The 22993-nt window shown below is 43.8% G+C and overlaps 1 pseudogene; it reads left to right on the top strand.

The window, feature by feature from the left end:
• The first annotated feature begins 21483 nt into the window (after window positions 1-21483).
• LOC127303782 (uncharacterized) lies at window positions 21484-22744 on the top strand (annotated as a pseudogene).
• The last annotated feature ends 249 nt before the right edge of the window (window positions 22745-22993 follow it).

The following is a 22993-nucleotide window of genomic DNA, read 5'->3' as shown; positions in this document are numbered from 1 at the left end:
GGATGACATGTGGGTCCCATTTTGCAAAGAAATGGTCTCAATGTTTGTAATGCGGCTTGAGATCAAAAGAAAAAGAAAGTAGCTAGTAATTAGGGGGTGAAAAAAAATCCAAGAAAAGAAAGTTGATGGACATAGAGGATGACATGCGGGTCCCTTGAGCCAACAGCTTACTCAACGTTTCAAAGGGGGCAGAGGATCAAAAGAAAAAAGGCAAGCCAAAAATCAGAGGGTGAAAAAAAATCTAACAAAGGAAACTTTTATAGCACATAGAGGATGACATGCGGGTCCCATGAGCCAGCAGGTTCCTCAACGTTTCAAACGTGGCATGAGATCGAAAGAAAAAGGCAAGTGACCAAATATGAGGTGCCAAAAAAACTCCAAGAAAAGAAAGTTGATTGCTCATAGAGGATGACATGCGGGTCCCATTTAGCTGCAGCGGTCTCACTGTTTGAGAGGCGGCAGGGGATCGAAAGAAAAATGCAAGTGACCAAATATCAGGAGCCAAAAATAATTCAAGAAAAGAAAGTTTTATAGTCCATAGAGGATGACATGCGGGTCCCATTTAGCAGCAGCGGTATCACCGTTTGAGAGGCGGCAGGGGATCGAAAGAAAAAGGCAAGTGACCAAATACGAGGTGCGAAAACAAATCCAAGAAAAGAAAGTTTTATAGTACATAGAGGATGACATGCGGGTCCCATTTAGCAGCAGCGGTATCACCGTTTGAGAGGCGGCAGGGGATCGAAAGAAAAAAGGCACGTGACCAAATATGAGGTGCCAAAAAAACCTCCAAGAAAAGAAAGTTGATTGCTCATAGAGGATGACATGCGGGTCCCATTTAGCTGCAGCGGTCTCAACGTTTCCAAGGCGGCAAGGGATCAAAAGAAAAAGGAAGTAGCCAGAAATCAGGGGGTCAAAAAAAATCCAAGAAAAGAAAGAAATTTGGTTCATAGAGGATGACAAGCGGGACCCATGATCCTGCATCGTAAACGGCTCGATCGGAGAGTGTTGAACGAGATGGCGCGATCGAGAAAAAAAACAATGCTAGAGAGGCTGCCATCTGGGCCCTACATCCCTGGGCGGTGCGGATTTGCGTTGACTCGGCCGGCGAACCCGAGAATTCGCGATGCACCACATCCTGGGCCACCATACGCGATGTTTTGGCCGCTTTCGTCGGGCTAGGTGGCCTCAAAAACGAGAAAAAAAAAAGTTTTGACATGAACCACGGAGGGACCAAAAATCGTCGGCCATGGTGCACCAGCAACCACGGCGCGACTTCAACTTCGTCGGCCATGGCAACTTTTCTTGTAGTGTTTGTCCCATGAGCTATATATTGCAAAGATAAAGGAATGAAATTTTAAAGGTAGCACTCAAGTAATTTACTTTGGAATGGCAGAAAAATACCACATAGTAGGTAGATATGGTGGACAGAAATGGCATGGGTTTGGCTCAAGGTGTTTGGATGCACGAGAAGCATTTCCTCTCAGTACAAGGTTTGGGCTATCAAGGTTGTTTGAAGCAAACACAAGTATGAACAGGTACAACAAAACTTACACAAGAACATATTGCAAGCATTATAAGATTCTACACTGTCTTCCTTGTTGTTCAAACACTATACCAGAAAATATCTAGACTTAGAGAGACCAATCATGCAAACCAAATTTTAACAAGCTCTACGGTGTTTCTTCATTAATAGATTAAACTACATGATGCAAGAGCTTAAACATGACCTATGAGAGCTCAAACAATTGCCAAGTTATTACAAACAATATGCAGCATTTTCTGATTCCAACCAAATAGCAATTTAACGAAGCAATTTTCAGCCTTCGCCATGAACATTAAAGCACAACTAAGAACACAAGTGTTCCATATGAAAAAGCGGAGCGTAATATCTCCAATATAAGGATGGTGGGATCCAACTTTATTCAAACCAAAACGAAAATAAAAGCAAACCGACGCTCCAAGTAAAGAACATAAGATGTGATGGAATAAAAATATAGTTTCACTAGAAGTGACCTGATAAGTTGTCGATGAAGAAGGGGATGCCTTGGGCATCCCCAAGCTTAGATGCTTGAGTCTTCTTAAAATATGCAGGGATGAACCACCGGGGCATCCCCAAGCTTAGACCTTTCACTCTTCTTGATCATAGTATATCATCCTCTTCTCTTGACCCTTGAAAACTTCCTCCACACCAAACTTCAAACAAACTCATTAGAGGGTTAGTGCATAATTAAAAATTCACATATTCAGAGGTGACACAATCATTCTTAACACTTTTGGACATTGCACAAAAGCTTCTGAAAGTAAATGGAACAAAGAAACTCATTCAACATAGCAAAAGCGGCAATGCGAAATAAAAGGCAGAATCTGTCAAAAACAGAAAAGTCCGTAAAGACGAATTTTGCAGGGGCACTTAACTTGCTCAAACGGAAAAACTCAAAAATAATGAAAGTTGCGTACATATCTGAGGATCACGCACGTAAATTTGCAGTTTTTTTTGATTTTTTTGCAGAGAGATCTGCGCGAATTCGTGATAGACAGCAATGATGTTTCTGCGCAGCAATCCAAATCTAGCATCAACTTTACCATAGAAACTTTACTTGGCACAAAAACATGATAAGGAGAGGTTGCTACAGTAGTAAACAACTTCCAAGACTCAACAATACAATAAATAAAATGAAACATGGGTTATCTCCCAAGAAGTGATTTTTCTTTAACGCCTTTCAGCTAGGCGCAGAAAGTGCAAATCAAGTAACATCAAGAGATGAATCATTAACATTCTTACCAGAGGCTTTGAGCCTACCCTTCTTACTCTTTGGTTTAGGGAATACATGACCGCATCCGGGTGTAGAGGTAAAATTTAGAGTACCTTTCCCCATATCTATGATTGCTCCCATGAGTTTCAGCAGGGATCTTCCAAGTGTGATTTGTCCTGTCCCTACATATTCAACAACGAGATAATCAGTGGATACCGTTCTTCCTAGAAAGGTTGTGAACACGCCTTCAGCTATTCCCTTAGGAATTATAATAGAGTTATCAGTGAGAGTTATTCCTTCTCCTCCTTTAGTAAGTTCCCAAAGTGTCAAAGATTCATAAATACTTTTAGGCATAAGGCAGAACTCAGACATAATATCACAGCGAGCATAAAAAATTTCACCACAAATGGTAACTTTAATAGTAGGTACCCACATTGAAGGTTCAAAGCTTAATGGAACATAATCATAATATTCGCGAATATGGTTGTACCCTTCTTTTAAACAAGATATATTTGTTTCGAGAGTGTTTAATCTATTAAGAATGCTAGCAAGAGATGAATCAAAGTTACTAGCTGAGCTAGACGATGTAACAAATTTTTTTACGGCATTAAAAGCTTGATCTCCATCACAATGAAGGAAATCTCCTCCCACTACAGCATCTAAGGCATATCTATAGCGAAGAATAAGCCCAAAATAAAAGTTACTAAGAAGCAAACTTAGAGGCATTTTAGGTTCAGTTTTACTATAAGAATCAAAAATTCTAGACCAAGCTTCTTCAAAACTCTCCTCACCCCCTTGTTTAAAAGTAAAGATCGATTCCTCAGGTGATAGAGCAACAGCTACAGGACTAGTCATGATAATAAAATAAATGCAAGTAACTATTTTTTTATGTTTTTGATATAGAGCAAATTAACAATACAGAAAGTAAAGTAACTAATTTTTTTGTGTTTTTAATATGAAGCAAACAAGACAGTAAATAAAATAAAGTAAAGCAAGACAAAAACAAAGTAAAGAGATTGGATGTGGAGACTCCCCTTGCAACATGTCTTGATCTCCCCGGCAACGGCGCCAGAAAAAGTGCTTGATGCGCGTAGATGTACACGTCCGTTGGGAACCCCAAGAGGAAGGTATGATGCGCACATCAGCAAGTTTTCCCTCAGAAAGAAACCAAGGTTATCGAACCAGTAGGAGCCAAGAAGCACGTGAAGGTTGTTGGTGGAGGAGTGTAGTGCGGCGCAACACCAGTGAAACCGGCGCCAACGTGGAACCTGCACAACACAATCAAGATACTTTGCCCCAACGTAACAGTGAGGTTGTCAATCTCACCGGCTTGCTGAAAACAAAGGATTAAGCGTATCGAGTGGAAGATGGTGTTTGTTTGCAAAGAACAGTAAGAACAATGATTGCAGTAGAATGTATTCAGATGTAAAAGAATGGACCGGGGTCCACAGTTCACTAGTGGTGTCTCTCCAATAAGATAACTAACATGCTGGGTGAACAAATTACAGATGGGCAATTGACAAATAAAGATTCAATACATATCAATGATGATTACTATGAGATTTAATCAGGGCATTACGACAAAGTACATAGACCGCTATCCAGCATGCATCTATGCCTAAATAATCCACCTTTGGGTTAGCATCCGCACCCCCTCCAGTATTAAGTTGTAAACAACAAATAATTGCATTAAGTATGGTGCGTAATGTAATCAACACAAATATCCTTAGACAAAGCATCGATGTTTTATCCCTAGTAGCAACAGCACATCCACAACCTTAGAACCTTTTGGCACTGTCCCAGATTAAATGGAGGCATGAACCCACTATCGAGCATAAATACTCCCTCTTGGAGTTACAAGTATCAACTTGGCCAGAGCCTCTACTAGCAACGGAGAGCATGCAAGAACATAAACAACACATATATGATAAATTGATAATCAACTTGACATAGTATTCTAGATTCATCGGATCCCATCAAACACAACATGTAGCATTACAAATAGATGATCTTGATCATGTTAGGCAGCTCACAAGATCTAAACAATGATAGCACAAGCGGAGAAGACAACCATCTAGCTACTGCTATGGACCCATAGTCCAAGGATGAACTACTCACGCATCAATCCGGAGGCGGGCATGATGATGTAGAGCCCCTCTGGTGATGATTCCCCTCTCCGGCAGGGTGCCGGAGGCGATCTCCTGAATCCCCCGAGATGGGATTGGCGGCGGCGGCGTCTCTGGATGGTTTTCCGTATCGTGGCTCTCGGTACAGGGGTATTCGCGACGAAGGCTTTAAGTAGGCGGAAGGGTTGGTCAGGAGGCGATGCGAGGGGCCCACACCATAGGGCGGCGCGGGCCCCCCTCTGGCTGCGCGGCCCTATGGTGGTGGCGCCTCGTCGCCCCACTTCGTTATCCCTTCGGTCTTCCGGAAACTTCGTGGAAAAATAGGACCCTGGGCGTTGATTTCGTCCAATTCCGAGAATATTTCCTTACTAGGATTTCTGAAACCAAAAACAGCAGAAAACATCAACTGGCGCTTCGGCATCTTGTTAATAGGTTAGTGCCAGAAAATGTATAATAATGATGTAAAGTATGTATAAAACATTCAAGTATTGTCAGAAAAGTAGCATGGAACATAAGAAATTATAGATACGTTTGAGACGTATCAGTGCTCGGCGAGTTCCCTTGGTACTCCGGACATGTCAGAATGTTGCCATGCGAAGATATCCATGTTGGCTCTGAGGAACTCGACGAGCGCGCTTTCCTATTTGGGGTCCATGTTGGCTCCGACTGAAACCTGCTTGGAGCTATCGCCTACTATGAGGTCGTTCTTCTTGGTTTCTATCGCGGCCTTGAACGAGCTCTTCTGTTCGGAGATCTGCTTCTTGGTGGTCTGCATCTCAGTCTGATCCACCGCGGCTCTGTAGCCTTGCAGCTCTTCTCCAGATATGACGGATTCTGCAAAGGCGGCTTCGCCCTCCTCGCAGTCCCTAGCTTTCTTGTAGTCTCCGGATACGGTGATCATACCGTTAGGACCCGGAATCTTGAGCTTGTTGTAGATGTAGCATGCTCTAGCGTGGAACTTGTGGTAGGTGGGCCAGCCGAAGATTACATGGTAGGAGCTCTTGAAGGGCACCACTTCAAACGTGATCATCTCTTCGCGGTAATTGTTAACATCGCCGAAGGCCACAGGAAGTTTGATGCTGCCCAGGGAGTTTGCCTTTTTACCCGGAACCACACCATGAAACTCAGTGGTGCTGTGCTTAAGCTGCTCCTTGCTAAGGTTCATCCTCTCCAGGGTCTCCAGGTACATGATGTTTAAGCTGGCTCCGCCGTCCATAAGGCACTTGGAGAAATCATACCCGTCGATGCGGGGACTTACAACCAGAGCGTAGCATTCTTTGGGGATGACAGCCGGATGATCCGACCTGTTGAAGGTGCAGTCTTTCTCCGACCACTTGACATACTGCGGCATAGCCGGAACTGTGTCGTTCAAGAGCCGGAGCGCCGATTTCTTGGCCCGGACTGTTGGGGTTCCGAGGAAGGTGAGGTAAGCTCCGACACTCTTTTTCCCGAAGGGGTTGGACTTGTTAGCTGCAGTACCCTCTTTGGGATCCAGCGAAGCATCATCTTCATCCATTGCCTCGGAAATGTCCTCTTCTTTGTCCTTGTTCTTGCCCTTGCCTCCTTTGCCACGAGGGCGGTGCTTCCGGGCTCGCTTGTATCCTGCTTCCGGGTCAGTTTTGAGATCATTGACCCACTTGCAGTTGCGGTTGGTATGAGTGGATTTGCCCATAGCCGGATCCAGATGGGCCAGGCACGGCATATCCCTGTACTCTTCGTACGTTTGGGGAGCGCGGGTTCCGGCAGCAGTGACTTCTTCAACTCGCTGTTGGCCCCGACCGGCTCCGCCACCTCATCCGCGGCCTCTTCCACCTCCGGGACCTCCGCGTTGGAACGTCATGGCGACCATGTCGGATCCTCCGCCCTTTTGGTCATCGGAGGGGTTCTTCCGCTTGTTGTTGTTGTTGTTGACGCCATTGTCACGGTTTTTCTTTTGTTGGTGCAGGGGTATGGCAGTAGCTGCGAGATCTCCGCCTGCGTCATCATCGGTGGCGGTGTGATCGCTGGCGATGGTAATCATCTCATCCAGCGTCAGCTTGTTTGCATTAACCAAGCAGGTAAGCTTGTGCCGCAGCAGCCCTCCTCTCTGCAAGCCACCTATGAAGGCGTCCACGTCCTCGCACTCGTTTTTGGTTGCCAACCATCGGGTGAGGAAGCTCCTAGATGTTTCACCCTTCTTCTGGATACATCCTGCAGATCGCTTGTTGTGGCAGGTCTCTTGTAGGTGCCCCTGAAGTGAGCCTCAAAGGCGTTCTTTAGGTCAAACCAGCAAAAGATAGAGTTCTTCTCGAGGTCGCTGAGCCAAACACGAGCTGGACCTATCAGGTACAACTGGAGTATGCGGCAGGCTATGTTTGGGGTTCCTCCGGCAAAGGTTACTGCATTGTAGTAATCCTCTATCCAGGTATCCGTCCTTTCACTGCCATCATAATGCTTCAGGTTTCTGGGTAGCTTCAGTTTCAAGCCTTTTGGCGTTGGTTCCTCTCGAATCATCCTGCCAAAGCACTTTGGGCCGATGTAATCAGTTTTGTACTCGCTGAGACGTTCCCGTGCGTCGCGTGGGCCTCCGCCAGGGGTTTTTGAGCGAGAGCGGGACCTCCGGCCTCCGCCTCCGCCTCCACCTCCACCTCCACTAGGTGGTGGTGAGGGAGATCCGCGAGGGGGCCTGTGAGATCTCCTGCTTCCGCCTTCAGATTCCCGGCGCTCTTCCCGCGGCTGACTCCGGCTTCGGTGGCTTCGTTCCTCTCGGTAGCGATCGCCTCTGTCGTTCCAGCTTCTGCGTGGCTCGGGCTCGTGCTCCTCATTCCGGCTCCTTCGGGGCGTAGGTTCTCGGTTGTTGTCGCGACTCCGGCGAGGCTCGGGCTCGCGCTCCGTGTTCCTGTTCCTCGGCGGCGGCACGTCGTCGCGGATGTTGATTCCACCGGGCCCATGGGGCCTGGTGTTTCCGACTGGACTACAGCGGCGAGGTGGTGGCGAAGGACGCGGGATCCGAGGCGGAGGTGACGGATTCCGGTACTTATACTTGCCAGCATACATCGAGCCCTTTCCCTTTGCTGGGTCTTTCGGAGAAGAATCCGAAGGCACCGGGATTGGGTTCGGATGTTCTTTCGTCTTTCTCCTACGCTCCGTGGATCCGGTGCGTGATTCATCATCACGAAGCTGTTTGTCGTAGGCGTCCTTCTGCGCGGTAGATATGCAGTGATCCGGGTTGGATTCCAACCTGCATGAAGTATCAGCCTTGCTCTGCCGCTTCATTGCTGAGGCAACAAGCGTGCGGACGTAGTTGATATCAATCTCCTCGTCCTTCTTTTTCAGGATCTCCGCAGCCTTTTCATGTTATCTTTTGGAGTTGTGAATGTCCGCTGCTCCGAGGGAGTTGCGAAGGTGATCTTGCGTTGAGGAATAGCTTCTCGCCTGATTTTGTCGGCCTCCGCCTCGGCGTGGCTCATCTTGGCCTCCTAGTGCTTCCGGAGTTGCCTGACTTTTTCCAGTGATTCGTCGATCTCGCGATCTTTCTTTTGAAAGTGGGCCACAAAGTGCGCAACTTCTTTCCTCTCATCCAGCATCGCAGCTGTGGTGTTGGCAAACTTCTTGGCGGTGGCCAGCATCTCCTTCCTTTTGGCTTCTAGAGCCTCCAGATCTGCGGCATCGTCAGGAGTTATAGGTTTATTGAGGATGGCCGACTGCGCGACCATATCCATGCGTGCTTGCTCGACCATCTCTTCTGGGGACAGGACTTCCTTGAGCGGTCGTTCCCGTGATAACGGAGATCCTGCGTTGGATGGTCCTGGGTCGGAGGTGGTGTTTTCATCTTCCGCTTCCTGCTGATCCAGCGGTGCTACGGTTGCGAGAACCTGCATAGGCTGGGCGGAATCCACTTCAGGTTGTTCACCGCCTCCGAGTTCTTTTAGCTTGCGGTTGAACTCTTCCGTGTTCATGGAGGAGGCATCGTCAGCGTTCTCCCCGATCTCGAGCTCCTTCGTTAGGCGGTTGTATTCTTCTGTGCCTATGGAGGAGACATCGTCGGAAGTTGGGCTTAAGTTACCGAGGATTGATTCCTCAGCGTCTTCGGCTTCCTCTTGTCCCGGAGCGTTGCTGTCTCCGACAGCCTCCTGCTGATCCGGAGCGTCGCTGTTTCCGGGCGCCTCAACCTGCATGGGGTCAGCTCCGTCCTCAAGAGGGGCGCCCCTGCGGTATGGGCTAAGAAGTGCACGAAGTGACACCTCTGCTTCTCTAACACCTGGGAGACCCAGGCGGATCTGCATTGGTCTTCCACCATGATCTCCTGCTCAGGGGCGGATTGGGTGGGTTTTGAATTTTTCAGATCTAAGGCGGAATCTTCCCTAGGAAGCTCCTGCGGCTCAGATCGGATCTTCGCGACTGCGTCCTGCTCAACGGCGGTCGCGTCAGCGTTACTTACCAGAGCGTTTCCGTCAGAATCGACGGTTTGGCCGATGAAGATGTTGATGCCGCCGATTGCCACGATGGAGAGCTTGACAGGGTTGGTCCTAGCCGGAATCCAGCACTCATCCGGAGGGACGATCGGAAAGTTTCCGGCGTAAAGAACACGCCCCACAGCGATCGTGTCGTCGTAGCTTTCCTAGGCGGAACCCTCCCGGTTCCGGCCTCCAGACGCCGCAGGCCCCACGGTGGGCGCCAACTGTCGTTGCTTAGTAGACGGTACCTCGGAGGAGGGATCCTCACGAGGGGGAAAAGAAGTAGGGGCCATAGGGCGGAGTGTCCTCGGGACGGTGGTATGCGAGTTACCCAGCATCGGAACACCTGCACGGAGACAAGGCCTACTGTTGCTTGTCTGGTATTATCTGGGCGCTTTCGCGTTGTTACAATGAGTTGTGGTTGTGCCTCTAGGGCTCCCGGGATCCGGCTTATAAAGGTGCATGGATCTAGGGTTTACATGGAGAGTCCTAGCCGGAATACAAGTTGCCTAACTACGGTACAATATCTTGCCGTGTACGTCAAGGATCCGCCTTCCATCTAAGCCGTACTGGATCCGGATACTTTATGGGCCTCCACGGATCCGGCCTCCTTCGTAGGTCGGTGAGATCCGGCTCCTTGCTCCTGGGCTGGACTTCATCCTTCATGATTAACAGCAACTGGGCCGCCCGATGGGCCACATGCCACCATCACCGTCTGTGGGCCACCCGGGCTTGCCGGATCCAGGCCCTGTCGTTGATATACCCATAAAGTATACCCACAACACACAGACCTGATGATATATTGTAGCTTCGTTTTCCTCTTCAAGGTCGGTGACACCGTCATATAGATCGGCGAAGACCTCCCGAATAGTAGATTTGTTGATGAAGTTAAAGCTGTCGACACTTTCCGAATCGCTGCTCAGATCTGAGTCTGTACACGACCCGAAGGACATGCTGCCGAACATATCGGCGAGTTTTCCGCTTGTAGCGGGCTTGATGAACCTCTTCGTCACCTGACTCGAACGATGACGATGATCCCGAGGAATCGGAATCGGCCATTAACGGTCCCGAAGAAATCGGTACCGCGAGACGATGCGATCCTTCTTTCCCGACGCGGAAGTGGAAGCTCCCGAACATCATCTCCATTGGTTGTTCCAGATAGGCATATGCATCCACACGGGCGGGAGGGTAAGGAACAAAATCAACGAGACCAGTTTTGATCTGTTTACCTCCGTCTATCGCGTTGCTTGCTACCAATGATGTTCAAGATGTTGTCGATGCCATCGAGATCAGCTCCTTGTCGCCTCCAGTTCCCACAGATGGCACCAATTGACAAGGTTCTAACTTGTCAATGCCTACAGATTGTAGACTAGGGTTTAGAGGAAAGTAGAGGGAAAGTAGATCTCGAAGGTTTCAGCCGAAAAAGTACTCGACTGCTTAAAACTAGGGTTTGTGTTGACAAAGATTCGATCCTTTCTTTCTCCCTCGGCTCCCCCTTATATAGGAGGTGGAGCCGAAGCTTTCGTATCGTACAAGTTACAAATAGCGAGAAACTCTTTTAGTCTGTCCAGTACAATTACAAATCTCTTTATTCCTAATCTATCACTATCTTCCATACCAACGCTTTATTGGGCTTCCGTACTTTGTAATCTTCGGGTCATGGGCCTTCAGTTATCCCCGGGTACCTTATTCGGTAGGCCCATTCGGGATGCCTATGTAATGAGGGGAACTCTTGGGATCTAGATCTTAGAGTCATTTGTTGATTTCCTCCGTTGTTCTTCCTCTCTAATCTCATCCTAGAATTTGTTGCTTTGGTGGGATTTGAGTGTGAAAGATTTGAACACCTTTGGTGTTCTTGCTTTGCATCATTGCATAGTGTTGAGCTGTCCACCACGATTAGTTCGAGTGAGAGACCATGAGCTTGTTACTCTTGGAGGGTGACCTCCTAGTTGGCTTGGTTGGTGTCCCAGTGACCTCCTTCTTGGAAGGTTGTGAAGGGGCTCGGGCTTCTCCTTCGTGGAGCTTTCCATCTCCGGAGTGGAGGAAAAGCTAACCATAAGGAAAGTGGCTATTCCTTCGTGGGATAGGCTCGGATAAGAAGGTGAGCCTTTGTGGTGTTGGGAAATCCTTCGTGGGATCCCCACCTCTCCAAATGTGACGTACCTTCTTGCAAAGGAAGGGAAAACGGGAATACATCTTCGTCTCCGCGTGCCTCGGTTATTTCTATACCCGAGTTTACTTTCCCTTGTGATAGCCATCGAGCTTGAAGTATTTATTATATCTTGCTTATCTCTAGTTGTTGTTGCACTTAGTTGTGCCTAGCATATTTAGGTTTTGTGCTTGTAAAATAAACGTTAGTTTAATTCCGCATTCTTACAAGCCAAATCTGTACGAGTTTTTAAAACACCTATTCAACCCCCTCTAGGCGACATCTCGTCCTTTCAATTGGTATCAGAGCAAGGTCTCTCCTTGTTTAAGGCTTCACCGCCTTGAGAGTAAAGATGTCGGCTAGTAATATAGTGCACAATGACACAATTATCTTTGATGGCACAAATTATCTTTTGTGGAGAAATCACTTGCTTTGTAATCTCCGAACCTTGTGTCCAAATATAGAGCGATTTCTAGATGTAGGTTTTTCTCCTCCGATGGATCCTCAAAATCTATCTTTAGAGGATGAGAAAAATTTACATCTTGAAGCTCAAGTATCTAATGAGATTTTATCCTCCTTGAAACCAGATTTTCATAGGTTCTTGATATTTATAAAGAGGAAGTCATCTCACGAGATGTGGATCAAGCTTAAGGAAATATTTGGTGGATCCATTTCTTATATGGTCGGTGGTGTCTCCGAGGAGCTCTCTTCCCCTTCACATCATGAAGAGCTCTAAGTTGCTTCCACCTCCGGTCGTGACAAGTTCTCGTCTTCATCCACTTCACCAACGTGTAACAAGACACAAGGTAATGATATGGTGAGTGGTGAGGAAAATTGCAATGTTGATATTGTGCTCAGTAGTGATGATTCTTCATCTCTATCCCATTGCAATGTTTCCTCTTTGGACTTCCACACATCTAGCACTGAAAATAATCTACATGCTTGTGTTGATAGTCCTTGCATTTCATATATAATCTCCTTACATAAATCCCACGATGATATGTTTGCTTTGTCTTCTTGCCATGAACAAAATGCTTCTATTTCCTATAGTTCTTTGTTGTCTAACAATGTAAAGGAAATTGAGCAATCTATGAGACACGAGACTCTCATGAATGGAGACTCCAAAACATCTTCATCGTCATCCTCCGGTATGCACATGTGTCTTATGGCAAAGGGACCAAAGGTAACTCCTACCTTGAATCCCAACACATCTTCGAATGATGAGAGTAATGATGATGAACAAGATGTAGATGCTATACTTAAAGGCCTTTACAATGTTAGATGCACCCTTCGTGGTGATGCCCTTGTCAAATTCGATTTCTTGACGGACTCCCTCAATGAAAGGGATGAGTCCATTGAGGAGTTGGAATCTCATATTGAAAATGACAAACGGAGATTCAATCTCCTTAGACAAGAGCTGGAAAATGAAAGGTGCATAACTAATGGTCTTAAGCAAGAAATGGAATCCTACGTGCTTGAAAAAGAAAAATCTATTGTTGATGCTTGTGCTACTAACTCTACTTATTGTGATGCATTTATCTTAAAGGAGATGTTGAGCTAAGGGCTCAACTTGATTTGCTAACTAGCAATTATAGGGAATTGGAAGAAAGTCATAAAAAGCTCTCGGGCTCTCATGATGATCTCCTAATCTCCTATGATGGGCTAAAGTTAGCTCATGAGGCTAGTATCACTAAGGTAACATCTTGTGAGCCTCATGTGGAAATTAGCACAATCTCTACCCAAAATGCTATATTGCCTTGTGCTAGTCCTAGTAATCCATCTAGTCAAACTATTGATACACCTTGTGTTGGATTACTTGTTTTGCATTGTTGCTCAAACAATAAATCTTCTACTTCCTCTAGTCCTTGTATTTCTACTAACCATGTAGAGGAAATCAAAGAGCTCAAGGCCTAAGTCCTTTCTTTGAACAAAGACTTGGAAAAGAGTCATGAAGGGAAATCCTCACTTGACAAGATGTTGAGTGTGCAACAATCCCCCAATGACAAGAGTCGACTTGGATTCAACTCCAATAACAAGAACAAGTCCAAGAGCAAGAGCAACAAGAAGAAGGGCCAAGAATAAGTCAAGGATCCGGCCAAGTTTGTTTGCTTCAAGTGCAAGGTTGAAGGGCATCATGTTAGATCGTGCCCATTGAAGAAGAAGCACTTGAGTAAAAAGCAACAAGGGAAGCGGCCTCATGGTAAAGGTCAATCACAAGCTCAACTTCAAGTTGAAGATAGGCCACTTCCCAAGAATAATCAATATAAAGTTCCCCAAGTAAAGAAATCAATAAAGAATAGAAAGGGGAATACTTGCTACTTATGTCGTGAGAAGGGGCACCTTGCTTCTTCATGTTTAAATGGTACCTTATCTAACCCTATCATTGTTGATGATGATTATTCCCTTGGGAAGGATAAGGATGGCAATGTGTTTGCCAATTTTGTTGGCACTCAAAGTGGTTTCCAGAAAAGGACCATTTGGGTTGCCAAGCCTATTGAGACTAACCTCGTAGGACTCAACTTGGTTGGGGACCAACACGCTCAAACTTGATCAATATGTGTATGTGAAGGGCATTGGAGACTTGAATACTTCATGAAGAATTAAGGGATCTTCATATATTATATTTTTATCAAGCCAAGTCATCAGGATTATCATCTATATCTTATATCCAATGTTCCTCTTTGCGGTAACTTATACTTTAACTCTTCATATTTACTGTAAGTTACTTGCCCCTTTGCATGTTTGGTTTTGTACCAAATTTGTTGTGTCTTACTTGCCTATCTTGTGTATTCAAATATGTTTGTTTGACTCATCATCTACTTGTGTATTGTTTTGAGCCTAATGCATCTTGATGACATCTTATTTGGCTCTCTTTGAGTGATTAATGGAACATCTCATTTTGGGGGAGTGATATGCCTTGTGCATCTCTCTTCCTTTAAAATATGTGTACATGGGTACCACCACTTAGTATTGATCTATTGCCAGATTATCCAGTCACTATGTGGTGTGTCATACTCATGGGAAATTCAAATTCTAAATGTCCATTAATCATATCTAGTCAAATGTTAATTGCCTCTTGATTAGAAGAAATGTTTTATCACATTATGGCGGAGTAATATGTTTTGTACATATCACAAGCCTGGAAAATGTGAAAATATGAGGTTATGCCACTTAGAGTTGATACTCTTAATTATCTTGTTCCTAGGTGGCATGTTTGCTCAAACAAGCTCCACTTTTATTAAAAATCTTTTATTGCTCATCTTATGGGTTCTTGTTTGAGTAAGAAGTGCGGTTTTGCTCAAATACATATCTCTATATCTTATTTGGGACACCGTTTGCTTCAAGTTACTCTAATCATTGTTGTGCGTGATTGTTTGACTAGTTGAAGCTATCAAGAATCTTCATCTGTGCATAGTGCGTAATCCTATATATATTTATCCTATGCCTTTTATTTTGGAGTTGATCCTTACTATCCTTGGCAATATACCACCGGAAATTAATTCCAATATTCTCATTGTCTTTGACAATTAATAACCTTGTATGTGGTAACATCTGTGGATCATCTTCATCTTGGATTGTCGTTTTATTTTCCACTTAGAGTTGATATTGTTAATTATCTTATTCCTAGGTGGCATGTTTTCTCAAACAATATCACTCTTATTAAAAGCTCCATTTGCTTATCTTTTGGTTTTTTTTTAGTAAGAGATTCTTGGTGTGGTTTTCTCAAAGACATATCTATACATCTTATTTGGAAAATCGTTTGCTCCAAGTTATTATAATCATTGCTTTGCATGATTGGATATATTGAGAACCTCTATTTGTGCATGGTTCTTAATTCATATCTTTAACCATATGCATCTTGTGAAGTTGATCTCGAATCCTTGAAATATACCACCGGAAGTTAATTCCAATATTCTCATTGTCTTTGACAATTTATAACCTTGTATGTGGTTGAATTCATGGATCATCTTCACCTTGGATTTCTTCTTATTGCCTTATTTTATTTCCAAAAAATCTTTGTTGCTCCCCTGTGTCTTCCTTGTCCCTTTGAAAAATCTTTTAATAAATTCTTTTGATTCATATCAAGTGTTTGTTTTGGAAGACAAACCTTTTCTTTACGGTACATTGTGCCATTGTTGAAAAGTGTGAGGGTTTGGTTTATTTGTTCAAACCTTGCTATTTTTGGAGTTTGCTATCTCATTCCTTCTTCTATGTTTTATTTGCTTGAATGAGATAAATCTTTGAGCATGTTTACTTTATTCATCTTTTATGCTCAATAATTTATAGTTAGTTCATTGTTGAACTTTGTTGAACAAATCTTTTGTGATTTGCTTCTCTGATATAATTTGGACAACAAATTTGTTTGGTCACACCTTTATGCCTTCTTTAATTCATTTGGTATTTTGTCCAAAGTGTATCTTTCTTGGATCTTTAAAGTCTTTGTGCATGCTTATCTGTAATTTGTTTATATTTGTAGCATGCTTGCCTTCTTTGAACCAATATATAGGGTATACTCCATAAAATCCTAAATGGCTCAGATGTACATGAAATTCCAATTTCATCTATAAATATGCACATATTGATATGAATGTATCCTATGTATTGTGGTTAGTCTAACCACTTTGGACCTAATAAGTTTGGGGGCCAAGATGTACTTGAATGTTGTTTTAGGTACATTGGAGATGCAATGGAAGCTTGTCTCATCTATAAGGAAGGTGTTGTCACCATATGAGAATTGGAGCCCAGCTAGCTAGGATGATCGATGAACTCTTATCTACTACATCATGCCATTGCTATACCAGTAACAAGTATCTTATTCATGCATACTCATATAGCATCCAACCTCTTGTAGGTTGCATCTTGGCATGAAATTCTTTATTTCAAAAATAGTGTTGTTCTTGAAAAATCCTTTTTAAAGAAAACTTCCTATTGTACATTTGAGTAATTTGAGAAGATGCATATGATGGGAATATATAAAAATCATGTTTATGATTCACCTATCCCAAATATGCCTTCTAGCAATTTATTGCATATCAATTCTTCGAAGAGCTCTTATGTGCAATATTGATGAAATTCTGAAATGAATCCCTATTTGTGATACTAGCTTTACTTCCCTTATTGTTAGTTGTGATGTTTTCGAGATTCTCTTGGTTGAAGTTCATTCATATACCATAAGTGAAAATTGGAGCCATAGGCTATATATGCTTTGAAGCAAACATCCTTTGGTATATTTTATTACTTCATCTTGGATATCATGTATTATTTATTTTATTAACCTCTTGTGTGTACATGTTTCTTTATGGATCATCTTGTCCACTTTAGAAACTTATATGCATGAGAGCGTTAATCCATCAACTTGATATCCTTGTTCTTTGTCGGCCATCTTTTTATTCTTTTGGTTTTACTGGTGTTGGTAAGGACTTGATCTATGATCGCTTGGCATAATTTTATCATATCTTCATGCTCTCATATGTCGCAAATATTTTGGACTAAAGTTATCCTCTTTATCTTGTTTGTGTTCTAAATGATATAGTGGGAGTGAGGATTCCATGTTTGTGCATATTGTATTCAAATGCACGAACCTTGGGGAGCTTTCTTATCTCATTTAGAGCATTATATCTCTCTTATCATGATATCTTTGTTTGTCCAATTGGATCTTTGATTGCTTGCTTTATTTGTTGAAGCTTACCTCACCATGTTATCTTTATGCAATCTTTGATCCTCAATATAGTTTGACTTCCGTCAATTATTCGTCATTGGATACGTGCCATGGAAAAATAGCGCGCTATTTCTGCGCTAATAGCACGCTATAGCTTTTTTGGACATGCCACGCTACATCATTTCGGCGCTATAGCGTGCGCGCTATAGCACGCTAATAGCGTATTTTTTGGCTGACGCTATTTTGTTATAGCGCGCTATTTTTTTCCTTGATATGTGCATTTGATTCCACTCAAATTATGAGAAGTGCACACCTTGGGGAGGAACTCACATTATATTGGCTTTCTAAAATTTTCACCCATTTTGGCACTTGTTACCAATGGGGGAGAAGTTTAGAGGATTTAAGTATATAGTGGAAACAGTCATGAAGGTTGATCTTGACAATGTATGCAATGAAGTCATATTCATCACACGTGCATACATTGTGGGGGAGTTTGCTCTATATATGTTGGTTCTACTCACATTCCTTGCATTAGTTGTAGTTGTGTGAGTAGAGCTGGTTTTGATATGGGCTAGTAGCTTCGTGTTACTTGACCATATCAAATACAACCTCTTGTATACAACTTATTCTCGGATAAGTTGCATACTTGTTTATAATATTTATTATATAAACCCTCTTATTGTGGTTGTCATCAATTACCAAAATGGGGGAGATTGTAAGGGTATATTGCCCCTATGTGTGGTTTTGGTAGTTAATGACAACCCCTATGGACTAGTGTTTTCATTGAGTTTATATGGAGGAATATTCCATAGGTACTACTTGTAGTCCATGTGTTGGATTCAAGTATGGATGTCATGAAGATAAAGATATACCTTGAGTATTGGCATCACGATCATGGATTTGAAGAAATATACGTGATATGATCAAGAAGAAAAATGAAGATCGAGTTCCTATGTGGAACTCAATATTAGCCATGCTCTAGCTTATGTGTTAAGCAATGAATGGTCAAGATCTTGAGTGCTTGATTCCGAGTGAAGAATTCAAGATATGGCTCTAAATCGGTGTCATAATAGTCTCATAAGTTGAGCTATAGTTGACTAAGATTTAGAGCATGCAAACAAATGAAGAATTCTTTATACAACTCAAGATAGTATGATGGAGCATGAGAAGATACAAGGTTGACCAATACAAAGAGTGAAGAATATATTCAAGTTTGGTCAACACATGAAGCATGAGCTCTTAAAAAAACACATGAAGCATGAAGAATGTGCCACATGAAGTCATGTGGTATGGTAAGCCTTGTCAAATATGCTTTATGAACTAACCCATCATATATGTGCCCTTGTGTTGTCTATGTGGGTTAGGTATCTTTCCATGGGCATGCATCAAAAGTGAGATCTCATATAGCCCATGAGAGGATGACATCAAGTGGTGATCGTCATCAAGGTTGAGTTGGGCAATTTTAAGTTGAGCATCTCAAGAGGATCATATTCTTGAAGCTTACCGTCCATTTGGTGATAATGAACATGTGAAGATGTGCATTAATGGAGCTTTCCCATCATGGTGTATGGGGGAGCATGCGTGAGTCTTCACGAAGCAACAATGATCAAGTGAGTCATTCCGGCTTGAGTGGAGCTCGAATAGTTATCATCAAGATCAAGCGGGATGCGCAAGGCAAAGGTATGGCCTTGCTAGGTTTTCCTTTTACCGGTCTCAAGGTGGTTGTTGGGAGACCGGATTATAGGATGGATAGCCGCACTATCAAGAGGGGCTTTCGGTTGGGTACTTGATCACATCGTCTTAGGGAGCTCAATCATTTGCATACTTTGCATATCCCTATTTCTTCTTGGTGTTTCTCTGTGTGAGGTTCTTGAGCTTGTTGCTAGCTTTACAACAAGCCCAAGTTCATCGAAAACGGAATCCATATGCATCTTCTATTGCGTTTTCAAGTTTGGAGGTTTTACCGTTGTATCTTTTATAGATAGGTCAAAACATTCATCTTGTGGTTTTTCTCCGTGGGTGGACAATAATGTTTCTATGCATATAGTTGTAGCTTGTCGTTCTGATTCCAACAAGCTGAAGATCATCGAAACGGAGTCCGGACGCAAAAGTTATCACGGTTTTTTGTAAAACATGGCCCGGTGCCTCGCCCGGCGTGACCGGCTGCCCAACCGGCCCATCCGGCACCACGCCCGGCGGCGCCGACTGTCTCACCGGCTCGCCCGGCACAGACCGGCTCCCATACCAGTGCGCGCCCGGCGACTCGCCCGGTTTACGCCGGGCTGGCCCGGTGCCACGCCCGGCGTGACTGGCTCTCCCACCAGGTGGCCCGATGCCACGCCCAGCGTGTCGGCCCTCCCGCCAGGCTGCACAAAAAACTCCCAGATCTGCCCCAAACGGTCATATTTGTTTTGGCTATAAAAGGGGCTTCTTCCCCAAAGATTTTCTAGGGTTCTTGAGCATGTTTTTACCATCATTGTTGAACCTCTTGAGCTTGCTTCCTCTCCCTTCCCTCCTATGATTCTTGCATATTCTTGGGGGATTTGAAAGAGGACATCTAGATCTACAACCTCCTTCAATCCATTCCTCCTCTAAGTGAGGGGAACTCTTGGGATCTAGATCTTAGAGTCATTTGTTGATTTCCTCCATCGTTCTCCCTCTCTAATCTCATCCTAGCATTTGTTGCTTTGGTGGGATTTGAGTGTGAAGGCTTTGAACACCTTTGGTAGGTGTTCTTGCTTTGCATCATTGCATAGTGTTGAGCTCCACCATGTTAGTTCAAGTGAGAGACCGTGAGTTTGTTACTCTTGGAGGGTGACCTCCTAGTTGGCTTGGTTGGTGTCCCGATGACCTCCTCCGTGGAAGGTTGTGAAGGGGCTCGGGCTTCTCCTTCGTGGAGCTTGTGAAGTGGTTGTGGAGCTTGCCATCTCCAGAGTGGAGTAAAAGCTAACCATAAGGAAAGGGGATATTCCTTCGTCGGATAGGCTCGGAGAAGAAGGTGAGCCTTCGTGCCGTTGGGAAATCCTTCGTGGGATCCCCACCTCTCCAAACGTGACGTACCTTCTTGCAAAGGAAGGGAACACGAGAATACATCTTCGTCTCCGCGTGCCTCGGTTATTTCTATACCCGAGTTTACTTTCCCTTGTGATAGCTACACCCGGGTGTAACTACACCCAGGAGTAGGAAGTATTTATCCTATATAGGACATATTCATACTAAATCGAAGGAGATAAATGTCGAGTTCCTGAACTTGTATAGCTTATTTCTTGGTTAGTAGCTGAAGCAAATTTTTACTAGCCGATGATAACTCTGAAGTTCTTGGTTATTTCTTGGGTGACAAAATTTTACTTCCACAAGACTATTAGAAATGAAATTGCTTCTTCCTTGGCCAGCAAGAAAGTAAACTCCTTAGTTATTTGTCTATATTTTATTATTAGGAAATCACTTTGGAAAACTTAGAACCCTACTGCATAATTTCCAAAAAATAGAGTAATGCTTCGAAGAGAAAATGTATATGATGTGAACATGGTGTCAACATTTACATTCCATATGAGCATAGAAAATTTCTTTACATATCACCACCTCGCAGCTGAAAGTGGACACTAAAATTTCTTTACATATCACCACCTCGCAGATGAAAATTTCTTTACATATCACCACCTCGCAGCTGAAAATTTCTTTACATATCACCACCTCACCATATGTCACTTTGGGTGACAACTAATAGCTGAAAGTGGACACTAAAAGGTTGATGTCTCTGAAAATGGACTTGATAGGTGATACTGCTCAATTTAAACAAAGTTGCTTTCAGTATAGAAATGGAGCAGTTAGGAAATCCTAGTCAATCAAAAATGGTGTAGGAGTAATATTGGGGAGAACCATGGAGGCATAACTCCATTCCTCACGGAGTAGCTAGGAACTCCATTCCTCATGGAGTAGCTAGGAATTTCTATAATCTGGGCGTCAAGGGGGCGTCGACTTTTTAATAAACTGTGTGCTACTAGTCACTTATGGCATCAAAACATACGTATTGTTTACTTCTCATCCACTTAATTTGCCACAATAAATTGCTTGTGTGACCTCAACATCTGATGATGCTTTTCTAGGAACCGTGATGGGTGCATCTTCGATATGTTCAAATATTCAACATTTTGCCTCCTGTTTGTCCCTGTAATGTATATTCTAACAAGCTGTAATGTATATTCTAACAAGAGCTTTCATAAATATTTTATCTGGCTTCGTAATGCACAAACTATCAGTTTTCGTTATGTTTACTTGCATGACCCACAACAATTCTTATTTACAGCTTTGTACCAATACTTGATACAACCGAGCTGAAAGTAGCAAAAAACATAGTGCGATGGATGACTTCAAGGTGGATAAAGATGTTCTCAAAAAGGACATGTCTACAATGTTAGTGGTTGAACAAAATGTTTTTGAGGAGCTGACTACCCGAGAAGAAAATTCAGGTGCTGGTAGTGAAATCACTAATCACTCGTTAAAAAGTTGCACCTCTTTGAACCCTGACATTGATAAGCCTGAATCCAATTGCAACACAATCTCCTTTCATGATCAATTCTCAGCACACTTATCATTATGCATCCCTAGTGATGTGGACATGAACATGCAGCAGGTTTCTAATTCTGCAGATTGTGTCAAGGAGGTTGCACCAGCCGTACCATTGGAGAGTGCGAAGGAAGTTGCTGCCGGGAGGGGGTAATGCGATGGAAACTGGAAATGAATGATTATATCTTCATGTTCTCAGAGTGTGGTGATTCGTCATGCGACAGCTCTCTCAGCGAGCAGTCTTCTGTAATTAGCAGCCCATGCACGCCATTCACAGTACATTCAGATAAAACTCAGTCTGAAGATCTTGACAGAGCTGAGATCTAGGTCCCTTCCCTCGATCTTGCGAGGAGGACTCAGTCTTGATTATAGAGAATGAGCAATTTCTGGATATTCTTGGTTTGGACTTCCCCAGCCCTTCTTTCAATGCAGTGAGAAGCCTCCAATTTGGTCATTGCTCCTCTACTAGTCCAGCAACATTACATAGGGAAGAAGCCAATGATGCCGATGAGGCAATATTTTGGCCATTTGAGCGCACTTCATATAGCACTCCTGAATTTGATAAGTTTATGAGTATATCGCCGCGCATAAGTACAATGCACATTGGGCTTGCTGAAATCCGTCAGTTAAATTCAATTATGAAGAGGCTCCACCGCAAGAACGAACTATCTTCAGCCAATAAGAGTAGTGAGATGCGCCGAGGAAATGCCAGTTTTTGTGCACAAGGAACCAAAGTATCTCTAGGCAAGGTTCAGAAAGCTGCTACAATTTCCTCGAGGCTAACAAAAGCATCCTCGAAGCACCAGCCATTAAACAGTAGTGAGAAAAGAAGGCCACCTCGCTTGCAAATTGCAGCTCCCACAAAGGATGGCTCTCCATGTTCGCGGGTAGTTCATCCTCCCCAGGAGCTAGAAGCAGGTAACATCCAAGACCTAGCTGATAACAAGGTTCTGATCGAAGAGTTTGTTGGGTTAGATGAGTTCGATGGTCATGAAGGTCTTATCTCAGATTCGCCATCGAACTGCCAATTTGGCCTCAGCTTGTCTCCAAGATAGGCATTTAGCCTGAAGCACTGAACAATAGCATGCTGCGTTTCGTTTTGTTTGTAAGCACGCGTGGAGTGACATTGCTTTGTGGCAAAGGCATGATTTTTGTGCGGCGGCTGAGAAGCGTTTTGTCGCGAGGAGTTTACCTGCAAGTTGCTGATGCTGGTTTCCAGTCAGTTTCCCGGTAGTGATCACCAGCTGGTTTTCATTTTTGTTTGATTTTTTACCATGCTGAAAGATCTTCAAGCGCACAGGGCA

The sequence above is a fragment of the Lolium perenne genome, chromosome 5, assembly GCF_019359855.2.
Source record: "Lolium perenne isolate Kyuss_39 chromosome 5, Kyuss_2.0, whole genome shotgun sequence".
Lineage (NCBI taxonomy): Eukaryota > Viridiplantae > Streptophyta > Magnoliopsida > Poales > Poaceae > Lolium > Lolium perenne.
Note: the sequence above shows the minus strand (reverse complement) of the source record. Positions and strands in the feature narration are given on the sequence as shown.